This window comes from Megascapheus bottae, chromosome 12, assembly GCF_031878675.1.
Source record: "Megascapheus bottae isolate mThoBot1 chromosome 12, mThoBot2.hap1, whole genome shotgun sequence".
Taxonomy (NCBI): domain Eukaryota; kingdom Metazoa; phylum Chordata; class Mammalia; order Rodentia; family Geomyidae; genus Megascapheus; species Megascapheus bottae.
This window is the reverse complement of record NC_143520.1, coordinates 2,611,208-2,631,090: the sequence shown is the minus strand read 5'-3', so window position 1 is coordinate 2,631,090 and position 19,883 is coordinate 2,611,208. Positions and strand designations below refer to the sequence as shown.

The window sequence follows — 19,883 nt, the reverse complement described above, 5'->3', positions numbered from 1 at the left end:
ATTACCTTAACTAAGAATGTAAAGGAACACTTTGATGAAAACTTTAAAACCCTGAAAAAGGAAATTAAAGCAGAACTGAGGAAATGGAAAAACCTCCCATGCTCCTGAATTGGAAGAATCAATATCGTGAAAATGGCAATTTGCCAAGTGCTATCTACAAATTCAACGCAATACCCATCAATATCCCAATGGCATTCTTTAAAGAAATAGAAGAGGCAATCCAAAATTTCATATGGAATAATAAAAGACCCCATATAGCAAAAACACTTCTTAGCAGAAAAAACAGCACAGGAGGAATTTCAATACCAAACTTTAGACTCTATTACAGAACTATACTTATCAAAACAGCTTGGTACTGGCACAAGAACAGGCCTGAAGACCAATGGAATAGAACTGAAGACCCAGATATTAAACCACAGACCTATGGCCACCTAATCTTTGACAAGGGATCCAAAAAAATAGAATGGAAGAAAGACAGCCTCTTCAACAAGTTGTGCTGGCAGAACTGGTTAAGCACCTGCAGAAAAATAAAGTTGGATCTTTCTTTGTCACCCTGTACTAGAATTAACTCCAAATGGATCAAAGACCTGGAGGTAAAAGCCGACAGACTGAAAACTCTACAGGAAGGAATAGGAGATACACTAGGCCTCCTTGGCACAGGTCAAAACTTTCTTAATAAGGACCAAGAATCACAACAAATCAGAGAAAGGCTGGATAAGTGGCACTGCATTAAACTGCGGAGCTTTTGTATGGCAAAGGACATAGCTAGTAAACTAATTAGGAAGCCATCAGAGTGGGAGAAGATCTTCACCAACCATACAACAGACAAAGGCCTCATATCTAAAATATATCAACAGCTCAAAAAATTGAATCACTCCAAAACTAACCTCCAAAGTAACAACCATCCCATTAAAAGATGGGCCAAAGACTTAAAGAGAGTCTTCTCTAAAGAAGAAACAAAAATGGCCTATAGACACATGAAGAAATGCTCAACATCTCTGGTCATAAAAGAAATGCAAATCAAAACAACTCTAAGATTCCACCTCACTCCAGCTAGAATGGCCAGGATCAAGAAAACTAATAACAACCGATGCTGAGGGAAGGTGGCCAGGAGGGATCACTACTACACTGTTGGTGGGAGTGCAAACTCATTCAACCACTATGGAAAGCAGTGTGGCAGTTCCTCAAAAGACTAAACATAGAGCTCCCCTATGACCCAGCTATTCCACTACTTGGCATTTACCCAACCATCCACAAACAAAGACATACAAAATCCACTAGCAAAACAATGTTCATTGCAGCATTATTCACCATAGCAAAGATATGGGAGCAACCTAGATGTCCCTCAGTTGATGAGTGGATCAACAAGATGTGGTATTTGTACACAATGGAATTCTATGCTGCTGTCAGAAAGAATGACACTGCCCCATTTGTTAGGAAATGGAAAGACTTAGAAAAGATCATATTAAGTGAAGTAAGCCAGACTCAAGGGAACTTAGGCACAATGGTTTCCCTCATTTGTCATAATCAGTAGAAACCTTGGGCTCTCCTAGCAGAGATTTGCAATAGAGCAAAACCTTGATACAAAAGGCCATATAGTAGGATGCTAAATGAAAGGATCTCTAGGATATAGAAACATAAGCCATATAATGAATGATTGTTGTTCTTAAGGTACTAGGTTATCTCTCATCTCTTTTGCTGTCCCTTGGTTATCAGATATATTTGTATTTAGTTATTTGAAATTTCATAGGGAACTGGGGAAAACAAGATGAGAGGCGGGGGTGGGGGGGGAGGGAAATGGAGACCAAGACGTATGAAAGGGTATCAATGTATGGGAATTAATGCACAATCTATCTGGCAAATATCTTGTAACCCTTCTATTAATTACAATAAAAAATATATGAAAAAAAGAAAATAGTATTAAGTGCTTATCTGCAAACTGAGCTTTTTGAAAATTCATTTTGCCTTTTATTATTTTAATTTGTCTGCCTAAAGTAAGTAGGTATCTGTAAAGACAAACATCAAAATCTATCAAAGAAAGTCTTGCTAGGCAACAGTGCCTTATGCCTGTAATCCTAGCAATTCTGCTAGCTGAGGTCTGATGATCATGGTTTGAAGCAAGTGCAGAGGGGAAAGTCTGTGAGACTCTTTATGTCCAATTAAGTAACTACCCCCCCTCAAAAAAGCCAAAAGTTATGCTGTGACTCAAGCCTTGAGCAAAAAGGCTCAGTGACAGCACTCAGACCTTGATTTCTAGCCCCAGGAAGAGCACAGAAAAGAAAAAAATCAAGAAAACTACCTTTCCTCTCTACCATTGTCATAAGAAAGATACCAGTAATATGCCAAGGTTGTTTATTGTGGAATTAATGATAATCTATCACAGTGTTTTCCTATATGTAAAACAAAATGATATGCTAATTAGTAAGTTAAGCAAATTTATATTTTACAAAAGCCATCATAATGCTAATAAAATTATTTAAATGTGAGTAAGTCTAATTACTAAACGGGAAAAATTATTTTCACATTTCTAATACCATGGCAGCTTTTCAGAAAGGGAATCGTGACCTTTAGTGCCAGCAGTCTTATAAATCTACAACACAGCAGCCACTCAGCCATGTCTCGTTATTCAGCAAAGCAGATTTAAAATTGACCTTCTGTGTTCACTTGTTAAGAGACACTAACCATGTGGCAGAGCACAGCCCACAGCCTTTTTCTCTTATACCTGACGCGTGTGTCATCTGACTCTGAGAAAAAGGTGTTTGCAAACCAAGCCATAGCTCCTGAAATACAGAGGTGGCAGTTTTATATATTGTTTGGTTTTTTTGTGAAGAAACCTTTATTTTTTAACTTTCTTTAAGTAGTTGCCATTTAACAAAACTATTTACGCTGTTTATGAACATAATGTATTTTGATCAGCGTCACCTTTCAACATTCTCATCCATCTTTCCCAACCCAACCTTTCCTTCATTCTTTCCTTTTCTTTTTCTCTTTCTTTCTTTCTTCCTTTCTTTCTTTTTTGCAAGTCCTGGGGCTTGGACTCGGGGCCTGAGCACTGTCTTTTGGCAGTGCTTTCCTGAAGGCTAGTGATCTACCACTTGAGTCACAGCACCACTTCCAACTTTGTATGTGGTACAGAGGAATTGAACTGGGGTCTTCGTTTACATGGTAGGCACTCTACCACTAAGGCCAAACCCCAGCCCTCCCTCATTCTTCTTAATTTTGTAGGACACATTAAATTTTTTACTGTATTCTCCCATTCTTCCCTTCATTCATCGACCCCTTACCCCTTTACCCTTTCCCATGCCTTTCAAGTACCTGTTTAGTTTGTTGAACTTTGAATTTGCCTTTCTACAGAATAATATGATTTGAGTTCTTCTTTCCTTGAATTTACCAAATGTCAGTTAGTGTATTTGTATATACTTACTTACCATCCAATGTGTTTACTTACAGATGATAAGCTAAACCTAGGTCCCATATATAAAGGAAAGCCCATGCATCCTTTGTCTTTCTGAACCTGACTTACTTCACTTAACATAATTCTCTCCAGGTCTTTCCATTTCTTACAAGTAGTAGTGTATCATTCTTTCTAATGGATGAGTAAACTTTCATTGCATATATATCCCATTCCACTGAGGAGCATCTGGACTGATTCCATATGTTGGCTATGGTGAATAGTGCTGCCATTAACAAGGTTGAGCTGATGGCTTTACTGTATCCTGACTGAAAATGCTGGATCATAGAGTATTTCTGTGTTTAAAAAAATGGGTGTCCAAGATGAGAACTCAAAAATGGTGTCTTAGTTTTTGCTCATTGGCTAGAACTCTAACAACTGATACATGCCTCCAACCTCGGTATGTCTAAATTGTGGGGTACCTCCACACTGCTTTCCACAATGGAGTCTGTTTTTGTGGATCAGGGAACTGCTGCACACTGTGCCCAACCTTCAATGATTGTTCACTATAAGTTTGTAATTGAATAAGTGTAGAAATCAAGCTGTCTTCTCAGGAGTGTGTTTTGTGGGCTATAAGAAGCTGCCTGTGCCTGGTGAGGTTAAAAAAAAAGGGGGATAAGACTCCTGTTTTCCATTTCTTGTGGATTCCCACCTCCTGTCTCAAATCTCTATCCTCCAGCCCCGTCAGCAGAAAGCTGTCTGCCTGGTGCTGATCACCTTTAATGTCCAGCTGCTGAGTAACATCCCCACCACTAAGCTTGTAACTGAGCTGGCTTGCCTGTGAAGGCACATGAGGATTGACATTTTACAATAGTGATGAACTAAAATTCATCTTCAAAGGTAAGTTACATACAGCACTATTTCCCTTTAATGATCAAGACAGTATATTTTCCATGGCAGTAAATAAGATTTGTTTATCTTTTACTTTTGAAACACTATGTTTATCTTTGACTTAAAAACACGATCAACTGCCCTATTGGAGGTGGTTGCTGCCCTTAATTCTAAGACACTGAAGTCCAGGACAAGGCCGTCGCCAGCAGTAATCTTTGACATGCCTCCATGATTTTCTTTTTCAACTCTGAAGTCATTTCAAAAGCAGAACATTCAGGGGAGAAGAGTGAACCAGAGGGGCACACAAGCATCCCTTCTCTCACTATGGTCTAAGAGAACACTTTGGTTATGCAAGTACATAGGAAAACGTATTGGGAGGAATGCAAGCAAAGAAAGCCTCATTCTGTTAAATAAACAGTTCCCCCCTACCTTAGTCCCAAGGTTTGAACTCAGGGCCTGGGCACTGTCCTTGGACTTTCTCAAAGCTAGAGCGCTACCATTTGAGCCACAGCACCTCTTCCAGATTTTTCTGTGTATGTGATAGCAAGGAATCAAACGCAGGGCTTTGTGCATGCTAGGCAAGCACTCAACTCTAGGCCACACTCCCACCACCCACCCACCCCCGCACCTTTTTCTTTCAGTTCAATTTGTTACCCTAATTCAAAATTACTATGAACAAATTTAGAAAACATTACAGAGTTATGATACAAATTCATATGAACCCCAGACTTGCCAAGAAATATTTTACTTCATTGCAAAACCAATTGCTGAACATTTATATAGTCGGTCATGCTTTTTTTGTTTATTTGGTTGGTTTTTTGGTGGGTCATGGGACTTGAACTTGGCCTGGGTGCTGTCCCTGAGCTCTTCAGTTCAACACTACCACCCTACCCATGGGCCTGGGCACTGTCCCTGAGCTTTTCAGTTCAAGACCACTGCCCTACCCTTGAGCCAAGTCCCACTTGTTTTCTAGAGGTTAAATGGAGATAAGAGTCTCATGTCCTTCTGTGCCCAGACTGGCTTTGTACCTTGATCCTCAGATCTCAGCTTCCTGAGTAGCTAGAATTATAGGCGTAAGCCACCTTACCCAGGAGTTGATCATGTTTGTAAGGCAAAGATAAACATCGTGTTTTAAAAGTAAAAGATAAACAAATCTTATTCACTGCCATGGAAAATACACTGTCTTCACTCTGATAATTGAACATTAAAGGGAAATAATGCGGTATCTAACTTACCTTTGAAAATGAATTTGAGTTCATCACTATTGTAAAATATCCAATTATATATTGATTTAGTCAAAGACCACAGAAGGACAAAGTTATTTGACATGAGGCTGGTGAGGAGCCAGCTGTGTCCTACGTTAATCCACACTAATACATTATTCTTACACTATACATATAGATGTGAATGCCCCTCACACAGGCCAAGGATCACTTTCAGTGAACTTATAGGGGGCCATTTGCCTTTGTGTAACTGCTGGTAATTCATATAAGGAACTCACTGGGTAGGGCATCCAGTCAAAAATGTCTCATCTGACTCTAATTGAGAATTTACAACCAATTTTCAGGTTGGTAGAATTAGAGGATATAGACAAACAACCTGAATCATGCCATAAGAAGGTATCCTTTTTTTCTTTTTCTTTTTCTTTTGTAAATATTAAATGTGGGACATGCCTGAAAACTGATTTGCAAGCTCACAGACATTAATTTTATCTTGTTGAATATGAGAGTGAAACAATAAGCCTAATTTATCCTACAATCAATATCTTATGATATGTTTTAGAAATACGTATTCCTTGGCCATCTACGTAAGAAGCTAAAGCTGCTAATTAGAGTTGACCTAACTCTGGCTGCAAGTACCCGTTGCCTCTCCCTTGCTTTGGAGCACTAACTCATTACTGAAGCTGTCTAGGCCTGCATTGGCCATCACACCTACAAAGAGGGAGACCGTTGTCTTAGAGTAATGATAGACACATAAAGGTTTCCAATAAGCACTAGAAGTCAGGCACTTTGTTATGCTACTGAGTCTCTGTGCTCAAATAGTTCACAGAAAATCTTCCAAATATTTGCAAGAAACACGAATAATGGCTTAATCGACAAAGGACTGAGATAATTTTCAGGCAGTCTCATCACCATCCAAGGGCTAGTGGTGTATGTAGCCACTCCAACTGTCACTGTGAGAGTAAGCCTGAAAGGAGAATGAGTTTGAAAAGGAAGAATGATTGAAATAATTTTCTTCAGATCACGAAGCAAGTATGTGGTATATTCAGGAAAGGAGAAATCAGTCCAAAATGTAAATGACTTGCACATTAACAGAATAAACTTATAAAAAGTTCATGGTTTGAACAAATGGATAAATAGGACTACAATGAGCAGGTATAAAGAACATTCATTCCATGAGAAAAGAGAAAGCCTTGCAAAGCCTCCTCATCCCCAGAGTCTCTCTGGGTCTGATTACAGTGATCTAGCTTCATTAAAGACAGCCAAAAACCCAGATCCTACTTCCATTCCCTTCAGGCCATCAGCACCTTCCAAACAAACTACTCCTTTGATAACTAAAAATAAGCCATTTGAATTTCCTAAATCTGCCATTCTTGCAATAAGAAACTTAGTGTATCTCAAAGATCTCTTTGGGGTAGAATTACATCATTCAAAACAAGAGTTATGCTATCGCCCCACCCCAAAGTCTCAGAATGTGTCCTTCTCTGAAAATAGGGCCAATAGTATATGTAGTAAGTTAAGATGAGCTGTTGTGGGCCTGGAGTTTGGCCTAGTGGTTAAAGTGCTTGCCTAACATGCACGAAGACCCGGGTTCGATTCCTTGGTACCACATACATAGAAAAAAGCCCGAAATGGTGCTGAGGCTCAAGTGGTAGAGCTCTAGCCTTGAGAAAGTCCAAGGACAGTGCTTAAGCCCTAAGCTCAAGCCCAGGACTGGCAAAAAAAAAAAAAAAAAAAAAAAAGATGAGCTGTTGTCCTTAATGCACTATGTTATCTCTCATCTCTTTTGCCATCCCTTGGTTATCTCATATTGTTACGATATTTCACCTTGTTATCTGATATATTTTATATGTGCTTAATTGAAATTGGATAGGGAAGGGGGGAAATCAAGATAAGAGGGGGGAGAGTGGGGGCCATGTCATGAGAAAGGGTATCAATTTTTGTGAAGTTATGCACCTTCTATCTGGTGAATATAATATAACCCTTCTGTTAATCAAAATAAAAAAAATATTTTTTTAAAAGATGAGGTCACAGTGGAGAACGAATGAGCACTTCAACCTCAGTGCCTCATATTCTGGGCAGAGAAGAAAAAATACAGACATACAAGATGAATGTCATGTGATTGCTAAGGGGCCGAAATTCTGGGATATAGAGATGCTGCCACTCAGGAGATGATAATAATTGACCAGAACTCCCAGGAGTGGGAAAAGGCCAGGGAGGGGTCAAGTACATATTTCAGAGGGAGCTTGGCTCTGTTGAAACCTTGATTTCAGATTTGCAGTTTCCAGAACTGTGAGACAAGTTTCTGTTCTTTACAGTCCGTTGGTTTGTTGCAGCAACTAGCAGAAACTAATACACGCTGCACTTTCATCATGAATCCAATGCTTTCTCAAGCCATTACAATCTATCACAGTGAATTACAGTGCCCTTTTAACACTAGCAGTCACCCTCCAATTTTAAACTTGGCGTGAAAATTTTTCCTTTCTTGTAAAGGCTATTGATGTATTTATGAACTCTTTCCTGCCACAAAGCAAAGCAAGAGTCCTCATTCACAGACCACTGAGTTCTAGCATTAAGGTTTATATTAGCTATTAGTTTGCTAAATTTGGCATGGGTAGCACCACAGACTGAGTACTTGGTTATGCTTTCTCAATACTCTGGAGACTAGAATTGAGATCAAGGTGTGGATAGGATTGATTTCTTCTGAAGCTTTTCTCCTTGGCTTATAGATAACTGTCTTTCCCCTACATTTTCACACAGTTGCTTCTCTCTTCTTGTTTGTGGCTAAATTTTCTCTTCAAGGACACCAGGGTGTTGGTCTAGGGCCTACCTTCATACTTCCATTTTCAGTTGATTCTTCTTTCTTCCACATACAGTCATTTTCCCAAGTGCAGAGGACTAAGATTTTGACATTTGAATTTGCTACAATAAAATTTCCAGAACTTGGAAAAAGATATCTTTGGCTCATAACTTGAGCATCTAGAAAGTGGGAATGGTGTGTGACCAGGGTCAGCAGGTGCGAGCCTCCCACCCCACTGCATGGACAACAGGAGGGGAAACATCAGAAACCACAAGGTGGGAGAAGTGGAGACTGGGAAGTGCCTAACGTATTCCTTTATAAACAGCCTAATCTCACTCCTGTATGATTTAGCCCATGCCTGGAGGCCATCATTAAAACCCCCCATGATCCAGTCACTCTTGGCAGGTCTCTCCTCACAAGATTCTGCCATCTCTCAATACTGCTATATGAGGGACAGAACTTCCAGTGCATGAATCTTTTGAGGGGAACTCGTAACCACACAGAGAGGAATGGCGATCCAGTCCACAAAAAGGTTAAAAATGATATAATCTAAGCAGAAGGTTGTGCTGTCAACCAATCCATTTCCAAAGTATTTAATGCCACTGTCACTACAGGGAATAATATGGTAAGGTTTTCAATAACAGTATTCCTATTTTTTGAAAAGTAATAGTTAGCAAATGTGCACTTCCTTTTTTTCAGCCTCTGTAAATATTCTTTGCCTGACACTTGCTCAACAGAAGCTTTGATTTGTATAGTTTCCTTGTTCATCTTCTCCAGGGTGATTATATATTCACGGAATTTAAAAGAGTATTTAAATTTGCTACAGTTTTCTACTGACTTGCAGAAGTGATCTCCACCTTGTAAAATATGTATGCATCTCTTGTTTCTCATGCCAATCTTTCCTTGCCTGCTGCTTTCTGTATTGCTTACAATATTATACCATGTTCAATAAGATAACTACATCTGTTGACCACATATGTCGTCAATGGAGCATGGTTACAATAAAACCAATAACTAGAGAAAAGCAAGTGTACTATTACGCTTTCCATTAATTATAATAAAACATATTTTAGCATCTCAGCCTCCTGAGTGTCTAGGGTTACAGGCATGAGCTACCCACATCCAGCTCAAGAGATTTTTTAAATCTCAAAGGTGATTTCACCAATAGACAGCAATAGGTAAGCAAACATGTTCTTCAATTAACAGCCTTTGTATAAGAATTCCCTTGTGTACAAACACCTCCAGAAACCTTTTCTTTGTACATAAAGTAATGACTGGTACGCTTGCATTCATGTCAGTAACAACTTCATTACTTCTGTTTTATAATACCCTGTATCTCATGCTAGTCCACTCTCAGTCTGCAGAAATATAGAAAGATGTCAGATTGGAAAAGCCAGAATCAATTCCATATAGGACATCTTGGGGGGGGGGGAACAGGCATTTGGAGTAGTTTAGATTTATTTTTACCTGGAAAGACTCAGCTAAAGAGTCTTTAACAGTAAAATAAATACAGAGGCAACCTTTAAGAACTACAGACAAGGGCTGGGAGTTTGGCCTAGTGGTAGACTGCTTGCCTAGCCTGCATGAAGACCCGGGTTCGATTCCTCGGTACCACATACATAGAAAAAAGCCAGAAGTGGTGCTGAGGCTCAAGTGGTAGAGCTCTAGCCTTGAGAGAGTCCAAGGACAGTGCTCAGGCTGCAAGCACAGGACTGACAAAAAAAAAAGAATTGCAGACAAATTCCAGTGATGCTAGCTTTGATGCTAGTGGAGTGACTGGAATGAGAGAACTCCTAGACAACGATGAAATTAGGAAAACAAAGCAGCAGCTGCTCACTCATCTGTCCTCTTCTAAATGATCTTCTTCCAGGGGCAAAAATCCATGCAAATTCTGGATTTGTTTTTTAATGAGAGTGACAGTTCCTCTTTCAGCAGCTGGCTTTATATGATTCAGCCATGGCACATTTAATAAGAATTGAAGGAAGACAGCAAAATCTCTATAAATAATCAAAGAAAACTCAATATTTGAGGAAATTACCAGAATACTATATGTAAATTGACCAAGAAGAATGATTATAAAGATACTTTAGAAAAACTGCTAGATTTTATTTCTTCGTTTGCAGATAGATGACATCTTTCTCAAGTAGGTGACCATTCAGGGTGCTTCAATCCAGGTTGTAATACTCCTTTTGTCATGTTCAGAACATGCAGCAATGGCATTCTTCATTTAGGCAAGGCCACTTAACAGACATCCATGGTCTTGGAATTTGAGAAATAACAAGTTCCTCCAGCTAGCAAGGATATAGGATCTGAGGTGAGGCTTACAATTCCCCTCCTTACCTCTTGAAAATCTCCAGTTTATTTTGGGGAAGTTGCTGTCAATCTTTGTCACTAATTTTGCTTTCTTGGTGTGAATAATATCAAAGATGTGTTAGCTGGATGTTAGTGATTCATGTCTATAATCCTAGCTACTTGGTAAATTGAAATCTAAAGATGGAAGTTCAAAGCTGGCATGGACAGGAAACCCCATGAAACTCTTGTCTCCAAATAACTACCAAAAAGTCAGAAGTGGAGCTGTGACTCAAGAGGTAGAACACTAATTTTAAGTGAAAAATCTCAGGGACAGTGTCCAGGCCCTGGGTTCAAGCCCTAGGACTGGCACACAAAATTAAAAATCCTAACTTGGGGCAGGAGTTTGGCCTAGTGGTAAAGTGCTTGCCTAGCATGCATGAAGACCAGGGTTCGATTCCTTGGTACCACATACATAGGAAAATAAAAAGCCGGAAGTGGCACTGAGGCTCAAGTGGTAGAGCTCTAGCCTTTAGAAAGTCCAAGGACAAGGCTCAGGCCCTGCCAAGCCCAGGACTGGCAAAAAAAATAATCCTAACTAGATTTACACTCTATTGAGAACCATTGTGTATTCCTCCTATACAGGCAGGCTTGTTTTTTTTTCAATTGTATGGCAGATTGAAAGTATATTTCTTTAATTGTTCTGCTTTTTACTTTCAGTATAGTATTCAATAGATTATACTTCAAAGATTATATTTATGTTTGATAGATTAATTTTTTAAGAAAAGTAGGCTTTGTATTGGATGATTTTATTGAACCATGCAGTAATGTAAGTATTCAAACAATATTTAAGATGGAGTGGGCTAAATTATGATGCTCAATAGGTTAGGTAAGGTCAGGTATAATAAATGTGTTTCTGATGTACAATATTTACATCTTACATTAGGCTTGTTGAGATATAACAAAATAAATTTAGGAGCATCTACAGTCTCTACAACTAGTGATAGATCTTTGACTTCATTATGCCGTAGGTCCTGCTAGGAATTTAATTCTATTCAAGTGTTACATTGAACATTAAGCATATTGGAGTGATTGACTTTTTGCTCAAAAAAAGTTGAAATAAACGTCATTCAAATGTTAAAATTCAAAGTTATGAAAAAATTGGTTAATATTTCCATTAAGAAATTCTGGCTTTGAGTTTGTGCCCCATTACTGGCATTTATGGGCACACACACACACACACACACACACACACACATACTGATTCTGAAATATCATTTCTCTACTGGTTTCCTTCCCTTCCTTGTTAGAAGGCAGAAGTACAATATGATAAGGCTTAAAACTACTCAACCCACTCCTCTTATGGCTTAGACACAGTTCTAGAAATTTTTAAAGGAAACTCAAGAGATTGCCAAAGAAAAGAATTCCAGTTAGAGATACTTCCATTTGAAGTCTAGTTTTACCACTGACTGTCTCTGTGACTTGGAACAAATTTCTTAACCTAAGGGCCCAGTGACTTGCATTCACAGAAGATGATAATACTGGATATCATAAGCCATATGTGAAAAGCAGTATGTAGGTAAGGCAAATGATGATATTTCACTACTTTGGAACCATGTGCATCTATGACAATGGGGCATTGCCTATTATATGAAAGGGGGGGGGGCATGGAAAGGATGGGCCAGAGCAGAGTGAAAGATTTCTCCAGAAAGGGCTGTGCAATCACTATCTCCTGCCCATAGAATGATGCCAGCCTTTCTCCTGTCTGCTCTTGCAGTTGAGTCCCCTTCTCATCAGGAAGCCTGGGTAGGAATGCACGGAGCCACAGCAGGTGACTAACTCTGTTCTCTCTTCCCTCTGGAGAGCAAATGCTCAAATTGTCTTACCCATAGGAAAACAACTAAGCCCAATCATTACCTACAGGGATTCAATCCACCACCAAAAGCAATATGGGAACAATTCTGATTGTGAGCCAATTCTACAAAAATAAAAAAAACAGGTGAAATAAAATCAAACAAAAAAATCTGATGCAGACAATTTTCAACTTTATTTTAGGGAAGAAAAAAATCTGTCAGTTATATTCTAAAACTTGTAGCAACTAAATAGAAGTATTATAACTTCAGAAAAGTGAAGATGGGCAGACATGGAGGGGTAATAAAAATGCATTTCATAGGGCCAGGAATGTAGCCTAGTGGTAGAGTGCTCACCCACCATGCACAAAGCCCTGGGTTCAATTCCTCAGTACCACATACTCAGAAAAGGCCAGAAGTGGTGGCTCAAGTGGCAGAGTGGTAACCTTGAACAAAATGTCCAAGGACAGTGCCCAGGCCCTGAGTTCAAGCCCCAGGACTGGCTAAAAATTAAAAAATGCATCTCACCTTTCTTTAGTATTTCCCATTTAGTCTTTAGGATTTGGTGGCAAAGTGGAATCTTCCTTGAAACTTTAAAAACAGAGATTCTGATAAAAACTATATTTACCACATCAACATGGAATGTCTCATTTAATTATCAAGGGCATGTTATTTTTATGAAAAGTGTTTTCTATATCTCTTCCTCATTTAGTTTTATTGCCTGATATCCTCAATTTTACATGTTGTCCATCAAAATTTGCATGTAAAACTCAAAAATAACTATTGTATTCAGGCATCAAATTGAATCCACATAAACCATTTAGGTTTGGTGACTTTTATTTCCTGATTCAGACAGGGATTCAGAACTTCCATTTAACAGATAATGTACCACTATCTTTAAAACATCTTCAATCCATTTTCTTACTCCTGCATCTTCCAGTCCCACCCACATGACTTTGCTTAGCTCCTACCAAAATGGATAATAACACAAGTTTATCAAAGAGGGCAACATCTGTGCTGATAATTCACAGAAATTAAATATTTCTCATCATTGTATGTTTGTTAGAGGCAGAAATATTTTTCTCTTTGTTTCCATAGATACTGTAGGTCTGATTATTAATTAGAATGATAGACCAGAATTTGCAAAATCAGTTTATTAGCATCAATCTTAATGTACTGTTCCAAATATTTTCTTGTGTACCACTTTTGTTATACTGAGCATGATTTTGAAAGCCAACAAAAGTGTTACAGCTAGATACATTTCCCTTGTATATGTAGAAAAAATTATGGTTGACCACAGACCTTGATCAAAGGAAGATATGACAGATAATTTAGAAGAATGAGTCCTTGTTTCTGAGAAGACAGCCCAACACACTGAATGTCTTCTCCATCTGTGTATTCTACGCAATTTGTTTTCTATCTTCCCCAGCTTCCTTCTACCAATTATAAGGAACTAATTTTCAGTTTTTTCTCACTAAGATATGACCTATAATGGTCATTTATTTATTGTAACTGAAAGGTGATGCACAGAGGAGTTAAGGGGGAACACAGAAATAGTGGGACAAAGGATGAATAAATGCAGTGGTGATACTCACTAGACACCATGTTGAGAATGTTACTTTTTTAAGTTCAAATTTAGTAATAGAAAATATTTCATGAGCAGTAAGAAGAAATTAGGCAACATAAGACATCAGTAATTAGAAGGAACAGAAAAGGTATTGAGAGCTCTTCAGCTTTTGTTCACCATAGTGGTTACAACGCCAGCTTGGGCTTCTCACCATGGCTTCTCACTAGACTTTCAGAATCAAGCGATTTCTGGCCAATAAACAAAAGCAAAATCGCCCCATTCCCCAGTGGATTTGGATGAAAATTGGTAACAAAATCAGGTACAACTCCAAAAGGAGACACTGGAGGAAAGCTGGGCCTGAGAGGAATTGCACCAGATGCCCACATATTTATGCTCCACCATGAACAAATTAAGCTGTAATGTTGCTACTGCTTGGACTGGTAAGTTGGGCATTTTAAAGTTCATTTTTCTTTAGTTGTTTTAAGAATAGGCACACTGAAACAAAAGCCATATAACGAGTGATTGTTGTCCTTAATGTACTATGTTATCTCTCATCTCTTTTGCTGTCCCTTGGTTATCTCATATTGTTACAGTATTTCACTTTGTTATCTCATATACTGTATATATGTGTATTTGGTTATTTGAAGTCAGATAGGGAAGAGAGGAAAACAAGATAAGAGGTGGGGGTGGGAGGAGGGAAATGGGGATCAAGACATGAGAAAGGGTATCAATGTTTGTGAAATAATGCGCCTTCTATCTGGTGAATATAATGTAACCCTCCTATTAATTACAATAAATAACATATGAAAAAAGAATAGGCACACTGAATAATGAATATGTGAGATCTTACATTTGAAAAAAAGAAAAGGGTATGAGAAATTCGAACTTATAGCTTTGGGTCTGGTCTGCTCAAGTCACCACTTTTGCCATCGCTATAGGGACAGCCTGGATCCTCCATGCCCTTGGATCTGAGTCACTTTTTTCCTGCTTCTTCACCTTAAACTATATCCAAATCTCAATGATATACCTTTACTTCCCTCTTCTCCTGCTACCTGGTATGTGTTGCACCAAACATACTATGTTTGCTTTATTGATATTTCATACCAACAACTCTTTGCTGTGGAGAAAGGAGGCAGTCATTCTTGGGGAGTAGATGCCTTGGTTGGAAGAGCTATGCAATGCAAGGTATTTTCATCCTTCAGTGGCCTTAGTACCCACTAGCTGCTGGTAACACAGCCCTCTCAAATCTTGCTACTCACATATCTCCAGACAATGGCAAATGTCTCTTGGTAAGCAAGATGTATTGTCTCAACCAATCACTGGTGCACACTGATATTTACTTCTGTATCAACCATATAGTAAATGTCTATTAGATGTATATGAGGCATCATGTACCACCACAGTGAAAATAATACAGTTTGTCATCACTTTGATCTAAAAGCTAATATTAATAAGTATCTATCCATTTTAATTTTGCTTATAAAGTATGACTCTGAAGGTAAGGCAGCCCAGCACTTAAATGTAATAGCACATTTCTCATGTCTTATCTACTCTTCTAATACAAACTCAGAAGATCTTAACCATTAAAGATCAAAAACTTATCCCCACAACTATCTAATATTTTCATATTCATAATTTTACAGTTAACTAATTCCTAACCATATTCTACATAGCTATGATCAAAAGGATTCATGTTTCTTATGCTGAGTGATTATATTAATGCTCGAAGCAGTCATCAGGAAGATCAATTAACTTGTCATTCAAAAATAAAATTAAGGGCTGGAAGTTTGGTGTAGTGGTAGAGTGCTTGCCTGGCATGCAGGAAGACCTGGGTTCAATTCCTTGGTACCACATACATAGAAAAGCTGAAAGTGGTGCTGTGGCTCAAGTGGTAGAGTTCTATTGGTAGAGTGCTCAGGCCCTTAGCTCAAGGTCAGACTGGCCAAAAAAAAAAGAAAAGAAAGGAAAAAAAAAAAACTAAGCAAGATTGTGAGTCTCTGAGTTCAAACCCAATGGCAGTACAATAAATATATAATGGAATTAAAAAACTAACTAAATAAAATTAAGAAAAAGAAAATGAATAACCTTTTAAGTTTGGACAAAGTCAGATATCGCATTGCTTAGCTTTGATGCTAAATCTTTTCAGATTTTTCTAAACTTTGTGAACTTAAGAACCATTAAAAGCTTAAATTTTTTGAAATCATCTATTACATAAAGACTGAAATTGGTTTTGTAAAAGGTAAAAAAATTAAATATGCAGGTGATATTTGTTCAATATGCCACAAAACCAAAGACATTTAGCACAAGAAAGAAACATTTTGATGTGACTTTGAGCAATATCTGAGTCACCAAAAAGAACGTCGAATGAATGTTCAACACATTGGGAAAATGTTGTTCAGCAGGCAGTGACTGTGTTTTAACAGAATGTATTTTTGATAGAATCAGTTTGGAATTTGAAATATGAAAATTTGGTAGCATTGCTTCGCTATTAAGCATCCTATTCAAGGCAATGCTTTGTGGAATATGCAAGTAAAAAGTTGGAATTCATTTCCCCCTTATCATCTGTTCACTACAGAATAAAACAGAAAAAAAAAAGCTCTCAGGAGAGAAAGCCAGAAAATAATTTTTCTCCCCCGTTCTATAAAGATTGATGTTTTCAATCTTCAGTGATTCAAAGAACTCTAACTTTGACCCTTGAACACTGTAAAGCCATTCTTACTTATCCCTTACAAAATCACATAAATTATCTCTTCAACTTTTAATTCTTAATATTTAGAAATTCTAAAGAACCTAACCTTCCCCTGGAGCAATATTGTATTTTTCAATCTCTATGACAGAAAAAAAAACTTAAATGTCACTGCAAGATACTTTAAAATGTTATAAAATACTATATGACCTCTTAGTTTTTATTATATATATATATGTTATCTAGGATTTTAAGACAATATTTACTCTTTTGAAGTAGTCAGATATTAATATCTAATTAATACTACAAATCCTAGAAGATTAGAATTTCTTTCTTCCTAACACTATTCAAATTTTCAAAGATATTGAACAAGTAATAGAGTAATTTTAATCATTCTTTTTGAATTACATCAGGTTACAATTTTTAGTTAAGGAAAATAGGGACTAATTTTAAAAGAAAGAGTAAAAAGAAAAATAAATGGAGGTTTCTCACAAAACTAAACGTAGAACTTTCCTCTGACCCAGCAGCTTTACTCCTGGGATTTATTCAATAGAACACAAACAGGGTCACACTAAAGCGACCAGCACAAACACGTTTATTACAACATTGTTCACCATAGTCAAGACAGGTAGTGAGCCCAGATGCCTTGATGGAGAAATGAATCAGGAAGATATAGATATGCAATATAAGTCTACTTAGCCATCAGAAGAATGTTTTACCATTCATAAGGAAAAATCATTTTGAGTAAAGTCAACCAGACCCAAAGAAACACAGGTTGCATTGTTTACCTGACTTGTGGGAGCTAGAAAGTGCTTATAAATCTACAATTCAACATATTTTGTGGTAGCCAGGCAGATATAAATGAATTAACTGAAGTGTAATAGACTCTATGGAAAGTGCAAATAGTATAATTCTGTAGAAAGACTAAGTCAAAGCTCAACAAAACAAGGACTAGGGAGTGGATACTTTCAAGGGAAGGTGGGCAAGAGGAGAGAGTTAGAAGAATGAAGGCAGTGAGGAAGGGTATTCAAGCACAAATGCATTGGCTGTACCACGGAACAGAGAACAATAAAGGGGGTTAAATGGTGAAGCTGCTCTAGAGATGACACAGATCAAGATGCATTATACATATGCACTGCTTTGTGAAATGGCAAAAAAAATCAATACATAACCTAAAAATTAAGAAAAGTGAGGGAAGGGGTGGGAAAGATGAGTAGGTGAAGAATATTAAAAGGAGTGATATTGATCAATAGTTACTATATTCATAATCCACTCTGTGGAATGGCAACTCCTTTATATAACTACTTAAAGAAAGTAAAAATATTTTTAAAAGAAAAGGTAAAAGGAGGGCCGGAAGTTTGGCCTAGTGGTTAAAGTGCTTGCCTAGCATGCATGAAGACCCGGGTTCGATTCCTCGGTACCACATACATAGAAAAAAGCCAGAAGTGGTGCAGGGGCTCAAGCCCAGGACTGGCAAAAAAAAAAAAAAGGTAAAAAGAGAGTTGAGGTAGAAAGAGACAAGAGAAAATTTAATGCTCTAATTCATAGAAGCTACCTATTGTGCAATGATCTCCAGTGAGATTAAAGTAATGAGTTTTTTTACAAGGATAGAGATCTTAGCCTAAAATAAAATAGAATAAAGATGGCATCACATGACTCCCCCACTTCACATTTATTTGCCCCCACTAACCTGAATTGGAAATTATTTGTTTTCTAGCAAAACAGCTCACAATTGAAGTTCAGGTTTATTTCTAATAGAATCCACAGGAAGGTAAAGACAGTGTGAATTTGGCTTACCATTGCATCCAGAGAAACTAGAATGGTGCCTGATATATAGAAAATGGTTTTATATTCATTTATTGTTTAATGCAACCTATTGCATGTGTGTGCAAATATTTAAACATACCAAGAGCTCTTTGAGATACAGTGTGGTCCATGTGATGGAACATTGAAACTGTATCTTGACTTTGGTCATTCACTATCATTCCAATACTTTGATAACTATAAAAAGTCCCAAATAATGAAAGATATGTAAAGGCCAATTTCCTTTGCTCTCAAAATGTCTTGGTCTGCCATATTCTAGTGCAATGAAAACAAGTCTCACACAGAAATCTGCCACACAAGTGCCTCAAAAGGCTAAACATAGAACTCCCCTATGACCCAGCAATTCCACTACTCGGCATTTACCCAACCACCCAGAAACAAGGACATACTAAACTCACTAGCACAACAATGTTCATTGCAGCATTATTCACCATAGCAAAGATATGGAACCAACCTAGATGTCCCTCAATTGAAGAGTGGATCAACAAGTTGTGGTATTTGTACACAATGGAATTCTATGCTGCTGTCAGAAAGAATGACATTGCCCCATTTGTTAGGAAATGGAAAGACTTAGAAAAAATCATATTAAGTGAAGTAAGCCAGACTCAAAGGAACTTAGGCTCAATGGTTTCCCTCATTCGTCATAATCAGTAGAAACCTTGGGCCCTCCTAGCAGAGATTTGCAATAGAGCAAAATCTTGATACATAAGGACATATAATGTAAAGCTAATTGAAAGGACCTCCAGGATAGTGAAACAAAAGCCATATAATGAATGATTGTTGTCCTTAATGTAGTATGTTGTCTCTCATCTCCTTTGCTGTCCCTTGGTTATCTCATATTGGTATAGTATCTCACTTTGTTATCTGATATATTGAATTTATTTGTATTTGGATATTTGAAATTTGATAGGGAAGGGGGGAAAACCAAGACGGGTGCGGTGTGGGGGGGGGGAGGGAAACGGGTACCAAGACATGTGAAAGGGTATCAATGTATGTGAATTAATGCACCTTCTATCTGGCAAATATCATGTAACCCTTTTACTGATTACAATAAAAAAAAAGAAAAAAAAAAGAAATCTGCCACACACAAAACCAGTTAAGTTCCACTTCTTTGTTCCCATACAACTAGCACAATACCCTTAAGGGAATTTCAGCAATATTGTGGCAGCAGGAGGCAGAGATAGTTAGGAACAGGTGATAGAATCTTAGCTAATAGCTACACATGGGCTAAACAGAGTCCTGGACCTAGAGTACTAGTCTCAGTGGTTTCTTCTAGGATTGCTTAGACTAGGCACTTATTGAGATCTGGGACAAAAGAAACTTAAGAATCCTCAGGAGCATTCTGTGCAACACCCCTGACACCTG

At 37.9% G+C, this 19,883-nt stretch overlaps 1 pseudogene; it reads left to right on the top strand.

Moving 5' to 3' along the window:
- Positions 1-14,220: 14,220 nt before the first annotated feature.
- Positions 14,221-14,412, top strand: LOC150056104 (large ribosomal subunit protein eL39-like; annotated as a pseudogene).
- Positions 14,413-19,883: the final 5,471 nt, after the last annotated feature.